General features: G+C 43.1%; 1 long non-coding RNA gene across 11 annotated transcripts in view; it reads right to left on the reverse strand.

Moving 5' to 3' along the window:
• The window catches only part of LOC135185655 (uncharacterized), a 131,640-nt gene that overhangs the window by 16,147 nt on the left and 99,837 nt on the right, over window positions 1-15,656 (reverse strand). For 10 of the 11 annotated variants that reach the window (XR_010306556.1, XR_010306553.1, XR_010306552.1 and 7 more), the window contains 3 exons: window positions 9,684-9,838; window positions 8,383-8,500; window positions 7,570-7,662 (listed from right to left, as the gene is read on the reverse strand). This is a non-coding gene — a long non-coding RNA (uncharacterized LOC135185655). Of the gene's footprint in view, window positions 1-6,139; window positions 6,268-7,569; window positions 7,663-8,382; window positions 8,501-9,683; window positions 9,839-15,656 lie in introns of all 11 variants that reach the window. The other variant, XR_010306547.1, reaches the window with a different exon arrangement.

The following is a 15,656-nucleotide window of genomic DNA, read 5'->3' on the forward strand; positions in this document are numbered from 1 at the left end:
CTAGTTATTATGGATTTTTTTCCTTCTCTCCAAAATGAAAAACAAAACAAAAATGCAAGCACTAAGATTCCTGAGGAAAGCAAATGCTGGACAGACCCTATTCATGATGATTAGCACAGGAGTTGGATAAAACAAATTCACCTGGAAAGATGGCTTTAAAATTCCCTGTTGATAGGATAGAAGCACAGAAACACCAGGTCCATAAAACTGCAGCCTACTTCAGCTGCTTTTAAACCCTTTTAAAACTGCCTTCTTCATTACCTTCCCATTTCTCACTGCTGCTTTACCCTTTATGGCAGATGTTAATGCATCAGTTAAGTCCTCACAGAGTCCCGCATCTCATGACTGAAGAGTATTTTCACGTGCCTCTGAGAGTTTCAGGAGCCAATGCTGCTGATTTTCAGTGAGGTTTGGGCTCCTGGGACAAAAATCACAGAGTATTGTAGAGAATGTCTATTCTGAGTCACCGTTGCTCTGTCCCAGCTGGCGGTGGTCCTGGAGGCCACAGCTCTCAGCAGGACAGGAAGCATTGCTGGCTGCACAAGACCAGCAGAAGCCCCAAGAAGGAATTTGATGCTAAAGAAGGAAATGTCATAGCTTGCCCCTCATTAACAGCTTGTTTTATCCATTTGCAACATGTTGCATTTATTGGGCTACTGTACTGTGCTGGTTTGAAGCTAATTGGAATCTTCTAACGAGAGAAATTAGACTGTTGGCTGTGACAAGAAAACAATGGTGATGTCTATTTTGCTCACAGGTTTGATAGATATATATAAAAACACAGACACAAACACAGACAAGACAGTCTCTGTCTGGCTTCTGCCACATTAACTGTTTCTGCCTGACCCTGCACATAACCCAACTAACCATTTCTTTCCTAATTCCTCTTGCCCAACTCTTCCAACTCACCTTGCATGAAAAAGAGAGATCCTGAGATAAGGGAGAGGGTGGGAGGGGGGGTGGAAAGAAGGTGCAAGGGTGGTTGGGTGCCCCTCCTGAGCACTCTGACTGCTGGGAGGAGTATTGTGTTTCTTGTATGACTTTCAGTTTGTATATTACTGTATGTTACTGCAAATATTTGTAACATATTGTAAATATATGCTTGTAAATTATGCCAGGCTGTGAATATAAAGCTTCACTCTTTAACTTCCAGCTGGCTGAGTCTAGTCTGGGTGAAATCTTCGTGTGGAGGGGGTGGGTGATGCCCAGAACTACTATATATACTAATAAACAGTTTCAGACAGGACAACACATTAAGTTATATCTGGCTTCATAAGTTTGGACTTAGTGGCCTTGACAGATCTAAAATGGCTTCTTGACTTCTGCAATACATGCCACAGTGGCTGACATGAACACCTCCCCTGCAGAGCAGCAGGCATGGAGGAAAGAAATGCTCCACATAGCTGAGCCAGAGGACACTGAGGCTCTGCTTGTGTTTCACAGCCATGAATTTTGAGTTAAGCCTTCCAGAGAGAAGTATGGAAAGGTAGAATCAAAAGAATCCTTCCCTTGTAGTGCTATGATAAGAGCATTTATTTGAAAGATGCACACTCATATCCCCCTTTCGTTAATTGAATCTGAGCCCAAGCTTCTCTGTGCATATGCTTTCGGGTATCTGGGGACAACGTTTCTCAATTCCTCAGATCTTTCTCTTTCTGTTAATTAAGTAGTTTGCATTTTAGGGTAGAGAGAGGAAAGCAAGAAATTAAGTGAAGGAAAAAGCTGAAGGAAAAAACACCCCCTTACCTGTAAAAAAAAAAACCCAAACATTTTCATGAAGCTGAAACCAAAGTTGGATGCACCCCACTCTTCAGAGCTACATTCTCTAACCAGGCCATTTTCCTGCAACTGAAAGATGCTAGAATGCATGTGGGAAATTTGAAAGTGGACTGAGTGCATCTATCTATCAAGAAAAGTAAGAGATATTCAAGGATGAGCTGTATGGACCAAAGCAGTGCTGCTGTGAGGATTCTAAATAGGACTGCACACAAGAAAGAAAAGCAGAGGGGGGGCTTTACAGTGCTGTACAGACAGCTAAGGTGGTATGTAATCTCTGGATCAAACAGGATGGAGATATGGATCTGTATCTCAATCATAAGGGTTTATATAGGCCTCCTTTGGAAAATGATCCTCCAGATTAGGCTCTTTCTGAAGTTGCCTTAACTGTGCAGTAAAGTGTTGTGCAGATATCCCAGTGAGAACAAGTCCTGGAAGTGCTGGAGCTGTGCTAAGCTGGTGGAAGAATCACAGACAGAAACATCCAGGCTGGAAAAGACCCTCGGGATCACCAAATCCAACCTATAACCCTACTCTACAAGATTCAACTTAAACCATAGCCCTAAGCACCACATCCAAACCACCCTTAAACAGGTTCAGGGTAGGTGACTCCACCACCTCCCTGGGCAGCTCATTCCAGTCCCTGACCACTCTCTCCATGAAAACTGATTCCTAATGTCCAATGTAAACCTTCCCAGTCTCAGCTTGAGGCCATTCCCCCTTGTTCTGTCTCCAGTTACCTGTGAGAAGGGACCAGCAGCAGCCTCTCCACAGTGTCCCTTCAGGTAGTTGTAGACTTTGGTTCTGAGAACACCAAACTTGGTGATCACCCCAACTTGAACCTGCATGGTTCAAATACTATTTTCTGTTCAGGATAGTTAATTATTGCTTTTTATACCTACACCTTAAAACCTAGGCAGCTCTTAATTTTGCTTCACAGCATGGGGTGAACATCCCCAAGGAAAATGCTAACCTAATAGCAAACTAAGACTAAGGAAAATACTTCTTTAGGCTTTCACATTCATCTTCCCTATTAGTTTTTATGGCCATTCAGCTAAACTCAGTAACTCCAGCAGGAAATTTGGAGGAAAATCCAATTCTCTTGCAAACAAAACATTTGGTGAAATTAGAGAATACTCTCAGTGTTGCAATATCTTGGTCCAAACAAAACATTTTGTTATTATTGTGTTTTTAGCCATTAAAATCGTAAAAGCCACCAACATTGAACTGAGTTTTTTCCTCTCAGCAAACTATAAAACTTTGAGAGTTTGGCCTCACTTGGGACAATGCCAAATATTTGAAAACTTGAAATATTTTGTGGAATGGTGTGTCAACTTTCCTCAGAGCAACACACATTCATCTCCCAGCTGCATTCAACTATCTGGTTTTACAGGCTCTGCCCAGATAGTCCAGATCTGAATCCCCAATGCTCCACTTCCTTACTGTGTGTGGTTCCACTGAAATCAAGAGGACTTTTCACAGTAGTTAAATTAAACATTAGCCTGCACTTCAGCTCCAACACAGAGAGCCCAGAGGAAGGCCACAAAGATGATCCAAGGGCTGGAGCATCTCTGCTATGAGGACAGGCTGAGGGAGGTGGGGCTGTGCAGCCTGGACAAGGCTCTGGGGGTGGACCTTAGACCTGCCTTCCAGTATCTGAAGGGATCCTACAGAAAAGTAGCAGAGAGACTCTTCATAAGAGTGTCTGGCAATAGGACAATGGGAAATGGTTTGAAGCTGAGGCAGAGCAGGGTTAGACTGGAGCTGAGGAAGAAGTTCTTCAGTAGAAGATGATGAGACTCTGGAATAGGCTGCCCAGAAGGCTGTGGCTGCCTCATCCCTGGGGGTGTTGAAGGCCAGGTTGGATGAGGCCCTGAGCAGCTGAGTCTATTTGAAAGGTGTCCCTGCCTATAGTGGGAAGGTTGGAGCAGATGATCTCTGAGGTCCCTTCCAACTTGAGCCGTTCTAGGATTCTCTGGTTTGAGTGTGAGCATCCCATGGCCTGAGACTGCATATTGCCAAGGAAAAGCACTGATAAATGGGGAGGAGGGAGGTCCTCTGCACTACCCTACACACCTACCATTCTGTTTAAACAATGCAAATGAAAATAATAGCATCACATTCTCAAGCTCAAACTCTAGGTCTGAAGGCTTCCTTATGTGATGCCAAATAACAACCCAAGAACCTTCGAATAGGCAATGGGGGTTTCAAATTCTCCCCTTAGTTTCTTAGATTGACTGGACAGGGATATTTTACATGGCTCTTTATTATCTTTCATAATAAGGAATGTTACTGAAGAAATATAGAATTGTGGAATATTTCTGAATATATTATTAAAACTAATAACTCTAAACAGGTTTTCCTTTCCACAACTCTGCAGTCCTGTCTATCCTCCTCCAAGATACTTGGATGAGTGGAAGTTTCATCCTTTGTGCATTTCCAGTTGCATTAATCTTGCCCTGAAAAAGACCTTTACCTAATTGGGTGCTCTGTTTCTCCTGGGTGGGGGGTAACTAGTGCTGAAGCAGAGGGACTAAACTGCTGCAGAGAAATTCTATCCATCCAGGCTTTTATGCTTACCTCAAGTGAGGCAAAAAGTCTAGTTTTAAAATAATTATTAGTATCAGGAATACCAGTCCTTTTTAGTAGTGTCTGGGTGCTAAATAGCATGTTTTAAACCAGCCATCCTCTTTTCTTTAAAACAACAACAACAAAAAAAGCCCACCCAGATTCACTCAAACTCAAGTTTAGTACAAAGTAATGGCTGGTCCCAAACCTCACACTGTACAGAGGAAATTTCTGTAGTCAACTAACAGCTGCCAGCTGTGATTTTCAGCCAGGACAACAGCTTTTCTCAGCAATGTGCTGCAAGATATCTCCAAAGCATGTGGGATGATGTATAGTGCTCAGCAGGAACAGGCTGTGCCACTTCTGCCGTGAGCTGAGCACAGCGAGAGAAAGTGGAAGCAGAAAGAGTAGGACAAAAATAAGTACCTGTGCCCTGGCTTGCCTCTGTGCAATCCAGAGAATGCAGAGCATCTGCATTGCAGCTCTTTTTAGGATTTTTGCTTGCCTTCCATTACCAGGATGGAGCAGCAGCTTATGTAAGTGTGTCATAGGTCTGAAGGGAGAGAGGAGTGAGAGCAGAGGCAGCCATACAGGACAGCCACCAGCAAAAACACTTCCAAAAGTCCCCATGAAATATTATCTCTCACAGGCAGCTGTTCAGTGCCTCCTGATGTGTGTTAGGCACTGCTTCCACACCAGCCTGCTAGACTGCACAGCACATTCACCTCAGCTTACTTGACTTTATTTGACTGGGAACTAAAAAAGCATTCTAGTTGCTTCCCTTACTGGCAGCACACTGCTGCTCTTATAACCCTGTTCATAATTTGTCTCAATATATTAAGTGGTGTCAGGTGCCTGGGAATGTTGGTCTGATCCATTATATCCAAGTGAACCAAAGGTTTGTCTTATGCATATATATGTATCAAGCAGACAGTAGATCACTTGTGGAGATGGCAAAGCTAAAACTGTCACCATTTTTCTGCCTGTATGGAAAATTTTTGGTTTGGTAACAGAGATTTAAAGCCAAATAAAAAAAAAAAAGAGAGAGAGATACTGAGACCAAGTCCCTCTTAGCTCACCACAGCCCCAGTCTGCCTGTGAGCTAGTACCCAAACATGCAACACGTAGAAAAGTGCAAGACCAGCAGGAACCAAAGAGCAGCAACAACTGTTAATCTGCCTGATTTTCTAACAAAATAATGAAGGAGGAACAAATCTCTCAAGTGAGCAAGATGAATATACAAATTAGATTCACGAGGAATAATTCAAAGGAGGTTTGCAGTAATTTTCTGCTGTTTGGATTAGTTAGTCCAAATAAAGCTGCCTTTATTCACAGTCTTAAATCCAGGCTAGCACCGAAGGCTTGTTTCACAAAGCTTAATCTCCCACATAACTGAAGATTGCAGAATTGGTTCAACAGATCTCAGACAACATTTTATTGCTCACACTTTGGTATGCAAAGTGTCACTACAGGCCAAATCTGCAAGCTCTCCTCAAAGCAGCCTCTGCTTTTACTGAATTTAATGGACTGTTTTCACTCACAGAACTGAAAATAGAAGGCAACAACTCCTTGGTTATTTCAACTGAAACTCTCAGAGATATTAATCACTCATTTACCCAAGGTCCAAGACCACCTCTGAGTCTAGCAGAAGCTCACACTGGACACACAGGAAGGACGTAGTGATGGAGAGCTGTGACTTCCTCCAGTTTTTAGCTGTATGATGTAACAGTTACAGGTACCAGTAATAGGCAAAATGAGTGTCATGACAAACATGGACAGCAGCACCTTCTCTTACCTGGGATGCAGCTGCTCAACCCTTCGGGGGGGTCAGAAAGGAGTCCTCATTTCTACCATAGCCACCATGAATATGCAGAGACTCATACAAGTCTCACCACACAGGCCAAAGCATTAATCCAAAGATGACTACAACAAATGCCAGAAAGATCAAATTAGGGTCAAGACAGCTTGATGTCCTGCTTGCTTGCTGCTTACTCAGAAATAATTTCCTCTTTACGTGAGTTATTTGCTCACATGAGGTTCATAAGAGGCCTTATCTGACTCAGCCTCAAGGCAATGATGTCTGCCTCGCTGGGCCAAATCATGCAGCTGCTGAAATCAATGGGGACACTCCTTGTGATTTCAAGTGAGGGCAAAGCCTGAGTTTCCTTATACTATAGTATATATTTTCCTGTATGGTTAATATGTACCAGGTACTCTCCATAAACAAACAAAACTCTGCTCATCAACAAAAATTGAAATGATCTGAGGTGCAACAACTATTTCCTCTGTGGAACAATCATTCGTTCTGCTTTGCAGCCTTTTGCCTTCGCACACAAAAACACACAGTGGTTTCCTCAGCAAGCTGCACTGAAGCAGAGTTGTGTCAGTGCCACCCCAACTGAACTAGAGCTAAGCACCCAGCTTCTAGCTCAAATCCCTTTCAGCAAGATTTCTTTATCTTCCTTACATTCCTTCTCACCTTCTTGATACATGCCTGTCTTCCTTCCACATACAACCCTTGCTCACATTAGATTCACTCATAGCTCTTGCCTCTTCTTGAACAGACTTTGACAACTTTATGCTGCTCTCTTCCATTGTCTACACCATCCACCTTTTGTTATTTTGTGGTTTAGAAGTGCCTTGCTTTTACAGTGGTTATGCATAGTGGCACCCTTCCCTGGGAGAGATTGGGCTGCCAAATCTTTGACAGCACAACAGCAGAAAAGAAAGCTGCAAGAGTTACAGGAAAGCTATGTACAGAGCACAACCTAAGTAAGAATTCTTCTCCTCTGGGAGACTTTTGCACTCCTGCCAAGGCAGAGATCGCTGTACTGGTCCAGTTCACCTAGTCCCATCAACCTGCTGTGCCTGGTGTGATGCTGTCCAATGAGTGCATAAATGTTGCTTAGTAACTCTCTTTCTTTACCCAGAGGCATACATAATGACCACCTATTAAAATTTCAGTCCTTAAAGTGTAAGTATAGAAGAGGGACCTTAGAAATCTGCTCTTTTGTTGGGTTGTTTGTTTCAACAAATGCCTGGCCATCACTGCAGGAAAACCCCAACTCCTTTAACTATAAGATTCAATTCTTTAGTCACTTTATTTTCACCAACAAGTGTATTTATAAGGAGTGCTGATTTTATCCACCTAATATCTAACTGACACTGAGTTAATCAAATAGAAGCAGCAAGAAGGCAAAGTCAGAGAACAGACCTGCTACTTACATGCTGTGCAGGCAGTTACGGGCAGGCACTCAGCCTTGCTTCAGACAAACAGCTCAAAACTTAGATCCTTATCCAGACTCTGTTGTTGTCCCTCTGGGGGGAAAAATAATAATTAAAAAAAAAAATAAGAAAATAGAAGGACTCAACAACTTGAATAACAAGACTTCAAAGCACTACTTTGGAAATACAAAACAACTCTATGAGGAGAGGCTGAGGGAGCTGGGGGTGTGCAGCCTGGAGAAGGAGAGGCTCAGGGGTGACCTCATTGCTGTCTACAACTACCTGAAGGGAGGCTGTAGCCAGGTGGGGGTTGGTCTCTTCTGCCAAGCAACCAGCAACAGAACAAAGGGACACAGTCTCAAGTTGTGCTGGGAGAGGTCTAGGCTGGATGTTAGGAGGAAGTTGTTGCCAGAGACAGTGATTGGCGTTGGAATTGGCTGCCCAGGGAGATGGTGGAGTCACCGTCCCTGAAGGTGTTCAAGAAAACATGATGCACTTCAGATAAGGCACTTAGTGCCACGGTCTGGTTGACTGGCTAGGGCTGGGTGCTACGTTGGACTGGATGATCTTGGAGGTCTCTTCTAACCTGGTTGATTCTATGATAACTCACAAAAAAAAAGCCACACTTCTCCATCCCCCCAAAAAAGGGGAAAGAGACACACCAGGCACATTTTTATGTTTCTACTTTGCCCCTCCTCATCTTCTCTTCATTTTTACCCAGGTCCCAAGTGATTTTGTGAGAGATAGAAACAAGGGGAAAGGACTTTTTCATATAAATGGAATTATTTATCAGGAAAGTGATGATTCACTGACCCAAAATGTATCACAGAAGGACTTCTCCGTGCATGAAATCCAGTCTGACCAGGAGCACACTTCTGGAAGGTTTCCTGAGGCTCTGCTGAGACTTGCAGGTTAAAGTGTTCAAGCAGCCCTATTTAAAGTCAAGACAGAGCTTTCATATTCCCTGTCTGTCTGATTTACCATTTTGATCAATTTCTAGCACTCTTTGGAGCAGAAATTAAATAGGCAATAATTGATTCAATTAATACAATCAGATGCAGCTTAAAAAGGTAAAGTCAGTACTGCTGTAACTGTTGTTGAAAGTGCTCCCTTCATAAGAACCTTTTTTGCAATTGTCTTTGAAACAGCTCTGGAACAAAATTTCCAAATAATGAAGCTTTTCCTGAACCATAAATCCTAAACTTTACTCCTCTCTGGGTAACCCTGATTCACACTCCAACGTAAAATCCATCTGTTCTAATTAAGTGATGGAGTTTGAAGGCTGTTTCTCACCCTTTTCTATTCAGTCCTGTGCAAGATGGAAAAGAAAACTTAACTCTGCTTGCTGGACATCAGCAAACTGAATAGGTGCTAAAGAAATCAAGCAGGCCTCTTAAGTTTTCCTGCCATCAGACAAAATCCTATGCAATGGGGATCTGTTAAAATGAATACCCAAGGAAGTCGGTCTCAAGTGCATCCAGCACAATGGATGAGAGAACACTGTTAAATTAATCTATTTTCAACAAATTGACCCAAAATACATTTCATAGAAGGTGATGGCTTGCTTAAATTAATATCACTCACCAAAGAGAACTGCTAAAGTCATTTGGTGTAACGTGGATACAAATTTAACAGATCTGTATTTCAGGTGTAATAACCCTTTAGAGATCTGCCATACTTATGGCTTCAAAATCATGCCATAAGTCTGTAGACTACTGGTAGGGATCTGGCTGATGTCTTTTCCTGTGTAAAAGACAACTGACACTGACTCACAGTTCTGACTACTCTCTATGTGCACTTTTGCTTCTTCTAAGGGAGCTTCTGCCTTTGTTTTATTTCTTATGCCAACTGCCACAGAAAGGACTTGGGGTAGTCAAAAGGTTATTTGAAAAAGAAACCAAATTTTTTCTCTCCCACTCCCTCTCTTTTTCCTTTCTGGATGAAATTGTTTGGGATAAAAGCATGACTCTAGTGTGAATGGGACCTCTGTACCATCGCTGAGTTTACTGAATTGATAAAAATTGTAAATTAGATGTTCTCTAAACTGCAAAATACTTTGTACCAGTCCAGAATCAATGTATCAGTTACCATTCCGTCCTCCACAAATTACTTGCCTTTCTTTTCTGAAGAAAAGTCCTTGAAAATAGAGATTCCCTGAAGAAAAGCACTCTCAGACCTGCTGGAGGATGACACTGGGATCTTCTCCTGGAAACCTTTTGTTGCAGTCATTTGTAAAGCAAATCACCCAAATGAAATAATGTCAAGTCAGCTGTAGGAATGAAAGTCAAGGAGTGAGAAAGGGAAGCAGTCTCTTAATCAGGAAGACTCAACATCATACACAAAATCAGAAGTAAATGGCAACCTCTCAGGAGTCAAAAGGGAGCCATACAGTTATCAGTGGATTAATCTAACTTGTTTCATTCAGCTCCCACTCTTCATCAAAGCATATCTCATGATGCAGTTTGGGAATCCCATGAGTATGGATAACTGTAGCATCACTGGAGAGTGGATGCCTTCCATACTCACGTAAATGATTCCTTCTCTTAATCAAATGGCACAGCAATCTTCAAAGGGTTACATCTAACCCCCTCCAAGACTTCAGATTTTGAAATACAAAAAGGAGGAAAATAATTACATTTTTAACTATTCCCACAAGAAGTAGTTTCTTGGAAAAAAGAAATGATGAATAAATGTGTCTCTGCTTTCTGATGGGTAGTCTTCCACAGCAAATGACAATGACTAAGCCTGTTCATATGGGAAGTCAAAGAATTCTGACATGTTTTGATTCATGTGAAAGAAACACATACATTAAAAAAAAAAAAACCACAACACTTTTTCCAGTCACTTCCACAGAAAATCCCTGCTCAGGGTCACAGGATGTTAGGGGTTGCAAGGGACCCATAGAGATCATCAAGTCTAACCCCCCTGCCACAGCAGGACCACACAATCTAGTCAGGTCACAGAGGAGAGCATCCAGACAGACCCTAAAAGTCTCCAGAGAAGGAGAGTCCACAACCTCTCTGGGGAGCCTGTTCCAGTGCTCTGTGACCCTTACAGTAAAGAAGTTCCCCCTTGTGTTGAGGTGGAACCTCCTGTGCTGCAGCTTACATCCATTGCTCCTTGTCCTATCTGAGGGAGCAAATGAGCAGAGCCTGCTCCCCCCACCCCCTCCTGACCCCCAGCCCTCAGATACTTACAAACATTTATTAAATCCCCTCTCGGTCTTCCAGACTAAAAAGCCCCAGGTCCCTCATCCTCTCCTCATCAGGCAGTGCTCCAGTCCCCTAAGCATCCTTGTAGCCCTCTGTTGTACTCTCTCAAGCAGATCCCTGCCCCTCTTAAACTGGGCATCTCAGCTCAGCTGCTGTTAAGCACCTGAATCTATCCAGACTCTCTAGAAGATGACATCAGTTGCATGAGAAGGTGCCAAGAATGATTTTGTCCTTTCCCCCATAGCACAAATGCCTTGCTGTCTCTCTAGTGGCCAGCAGCACCTTCTTGAGACAGACACAAAATGCAAGGTGACTCTTACTAAAACATAGTCAGGAGCTATTGATGCCATGAGGAAATGCTTCCTAGCTGCACTGGCGTAAGATACAGCAGGAGTGTGGAACTCCCCATCCCAGCACTGTCAGCAGCTTTTTTTTCCTCACTTAATGATGAGATTTCATCCAAACAGAGAGGATGTTGTGGTGTTTGTATTTTGCTTGGAAATTGCAACGGGTAGGATGAGTGTTTCCAGAGAGGCTCTGCTAAAGGTTGAAAATGATTGGCAGAAGCTCAATTCTAAGACTTTTGCTTGTCCCTTTGGGACACACATCTACCACTCCAGAAGCAGACACTCTCCAGACATGATCCAGGAAAGCACTAAAAGCTCATCACAGTGAGAATGATCTTGCTTTCCTCCCAGAGACAACAGATTCACCAAGCTATAGACCAGCTGGAAGGGCTTTGCAGGTCAAGCTCCAGATATATTCAATGAAAGAAGAGTTTATTTTCTTTTTGCCTCAAAGAAGCACCTTATTAAGAGTAGCTCTGTGGGAGTTACAGCACCTTTGCCCATTGACCGAGTCTACATAAAGCTACTTGTGTGTTGTGGGGCCATGAGATATGCTGCTAGATGAAAGCATGAAGATTTCTTCACTCACCTGATGGCATTTCATTGTCTCCCCACCTGGGGACAGAATGAATATGCCAAGGACCTTAGGAAACAACTCTATGAGACAAGGCATAAGGGAGCTTTTGCCAGCTTGCGCCAGTACAAGGTGCAGTGAGGGCTTGCAGCTGGCATTGCTTTCTCTGCCTCTTACATGTGCGCTGTAGCCGATGTGTGAATGTGTCACCAGGCTGTGACAAATTGCTGCTTGCTTTGCAGACAGCCTATGTCAGGCCCAGCAGGACCCAGCAGAGTGCAGAGCAAGAGGCATTGCAGCTGGCACGGCAGCCCCCGCTGGCAGACATGAGACAACTGCTGGGATTCAGCACCCCCCTCTGCCTCACACAGCCTGCGCCTGCACTGCAAGCTTGCAGCCTGCTCTCTTTTTGGCGTGTGTGTGTCCTGTAACCCCTGCTCCGGGAGCGACCCCCTGTTAATGGCCACAGCCACTCAGTCCAAGCAGAGAGCCATGCAGCACAGGCAGAAATAACTTGAATTACCAAAACCCTCTCAGGGATCCTGCATGCAATTATGTAATCAATGCTAAATACTCCTTTCTTTCTAATGCTTAGGAAGAGACTGTGTTACACAGGTCACAGGGACGTGCTCTGCCTTTCAATTTCTCAGACACAGCAGGAGTAATCTCCACAGAGGTGAAAATTACGATAGATGAGTAACATAACCCAGGGGATTTCCATGTCGTTTCAGTAAGACCACCAGAAGGGCTTTCCCTGGCTCAAAGGCCATAGGTTACCTTTTGCTCTTTCTCAATAAATACATAGTTTTGTCCCTTATACATTTCAGGATCACCACAAAGAGGAACTCCTCCTGTCCTCTGATTACCATTCATTTGGCACTACTCAGCAGTCCTCTTTTAAAGCTCAGTTTACTTAACAAGCCTCCCCATTTTCTCATCTGAAGGAAAACTTTAGCAGGGAGCTAAAGGAACTCACAAATAGGCTACTTCTCCCTCCTTTTTGAAATCACTGGCTTCTAGCTCACTTGTGTGAGCTATGGCTATGTCCCAGTCCAGTGAGTAACAGACTGATCTCAATGCCTTATAGAGTCACCAGATTCATCAGACAGACAGATCATCACCAGACTCATCTGACAGACCAAGAACTAATTAGGATATCTCTCCTCATCAGAGCTGCAGCTCGAATATTTATATGACAGGAACATATGTGGAAACTCTCTGAGAGTACCCTCACTAAATAAAATTAAAACTAGCAAACACTGAACTAAGTGTCAGAGTGAGTGCAGCACTACATTATATCTCACACAGACCCCTGGACCTCTGCTGCACACAGGCTTGAACTGTTAATGCACACTTCTGTTCTGGTATGCAGTAAGCGCAAAACAAGTTAAAAAGGAGTCATTACAATGTGTTAAGGGAACAATTAGATGTGGGATGAAGAAAAAAATGTGGGAGGAATAGATAGAAATAGAATACCTGGACATCACAAAAGAAAAATAGATTCCTGTAAGGCTGTCTTTAAACCATGGGAAGGGACAGAAAGTGAGGCAAAGGGAAAGAAACAAAGAGACAGGAGAAAAAAGAAATTATAATAGTTTGAAAATACTCAGGCTGCTCAAAGGAAGCAAACTGGCACAGAGTTAGCAGTGCTGGTGTTATGCTGACAGGGCCCAGCAAAGAACCTGGAAAGCCTTGGTACAGAGAATTAGATCAGGTATCATGGAAGAAGGAAGGACGAATTGTTGAATGCAAATGATAAGACAGAAAGCAAAGTGCATCAAGATCTAGGCCTAGGACTGTATTTATGGGACATTAGAACTTGAATTCATCAACCAAGATTCTAAACAAGTGGTGTGTTTTCTGACCATTGATGGCTTTTGGGATCCAACTACTATCAGAAGAGCAGTCCTAACAGGCAGAGTACCCCAAAAGCTGTCTAATCCTGACCAACGATCATTAAATCAGATGTTTTACCACTACCTTCTACAAGAACCCAGACTGAGCCCTAAAACAAAGTAATTTGTGGCAATAGTAGCACTGCTGGTTGAATGTTTTGCAGGCCAGCTGCCTTTCTCATCAGTATAGAATTCTTTCTGCAGCAACATCAAATACTGAAAAGGAAGCACCTCCAAGATGCAGCAGTAGAGAAGTCTTAATAGATTGTAGGCAAACCCAAATGACCATGCTTTTCACCCAGCTCTTGGCCTCTTTCAAACAAAGCATATGCATCCTCATACCGTATTAGGAGGAGCTTGAACCTTCATTTCCCATATTCAGGTATGCCCAGGCAAAGGCACTCACAATATCTTGCTTCACAAGCTGGAAAAAAATAACCACTTCAGGTGGCTGCAGGAAAGGGGACAAAGAAAAGGGGACAGATAATAGAGGGCTGAGCTGAGCAGATCTGAGAGGTAGACAGAGCAGAAAAGCTCTTGCTGTACTGGGACCTCCTGAATTGTCAGCGTGGCTGAAGTTGCCACCGTGGGTACTCACCACTTGCTCAAGTGTTGTGATGTTCCTGTTCTAAGATGGTCACATCTGTGTCACGAGAGGAAATTCTCTCAAGACTTCTTGTTTCTTCCTTTCTCTGATTTGTCTTGGCAGGAACGTTAAAATCTCCTCATTAGCAATGTTTTGCTTACTCACATTTTCCACTGTATCTTTGGAGTTTTCCCTATGCTATGAATGGGTGCATGCAAGCTAATAGCAATTTTTTTCTTGCTGGCTAGAAGAATATCACAAAACAAAATAATCTCCTCTCATAAGTAAGCTGTCTGACCTTGTGACTGTAGTAGTGCCAGGAGTAAGGATGGGTTTTAAAGACACTTTTTCTCACCTTTTAGATGGAGTGTTATGACAGAGCCAGAAGGACCAACCCAGAGGAGGAAGTTCTCTGTTTACCTACCATCAAGAAGGCACAGGGGATCATAGGTTTCCCCACAGTGTTGTGTAACCCTGCTCCTAGAGGAGCACCTCTAGATACAGGGGGTCAGTTCAGTCTCTGGGCTTATTAACTCCATGACCTTTCTGCTGAGAGAATACTTTGGGTGTACTCACTCTAGGAACAGGCAAGCATGGATAAAACTCTCCTTCACTTCTCCAGCTTCAGATGAACTGTAACCAGTAGGTTGCTGTTCCTCAGCAGTGAGATAAAAAGGTTTCAAGCTCTTTAACTGATAAAGGGCTGGTGCTGCTAGCACTTCCTGTGAAGGGCTGTGCAGCTCCAGTGTTCCCTGGCCTCAGCAGGAAAGGACTGTGCTACTCATGAGTAGAAGTACCTTTGGAAAGCAAAGGTATCTGTTGGAGCTACACACAGGGCACTTCTGCAGCTTACCTCCAGCACAACTTCCCTCACAAGGTTTGCTAATGCCATGAAGCTCTTCCTGAGAAGACCCATTTGTCACATTTTACATGTTCTAACTACACAATGTTCTTTCATTTCTTAACCAGACAATTTGTTTCTTTAGCCTCCCTAATTAAGTGAGAAGATGCATTGTGTAGGCTAAAGCACAGCAAAGACAAACTACAAGACCACAACCATCAGATTACCCTTTCCCATCCTCATAACAAAAATCTGCAGCTGAAATTCTGTGCCTTTGCTGGGAAATACTATGCTGCTTTTTTTTTCCCCTTCTAACTGACATTTGACCAATATCTTCATTCTGCCATCCCCACACTTCTCTTTATTCAGCAATAAAATACACTTTCATTTAGCAGGAATCCATTGGGGGGGGGGGGGGAGGGGAATTTTAGTTTTGAATGCAAATATTACTAATATATTGCTTTTTTTCATAATAAAAGGTGAAGAAAGTTACTGACCTCCTTAAATTTGGCATTACTTTTGGAAAAAGGCTTTGAGTTAATTGTATGAAAGAGGTGATGGTGGTGTTGGCAGTCTGTGAGAAGGTACCATCACAGAATCATAGAATCAGGGTTGGAAGAGACTACAAGGAT

Source organism: Pogoniulus pusillus, chromosome 23 (assembly GCF_015220805.1).
Source record: "Pogoniulus pusillus isolate bPogPus1 chromosome 23, bPogPus1.pri, whole genome shotgun sequence".
Classification (NCBI taxonomy): Eukaryota; Metazoa; Chordata; class Aves; order Piciformes; family Lybiidae; genus Pogoniulus; species Pogoniulus pusillus.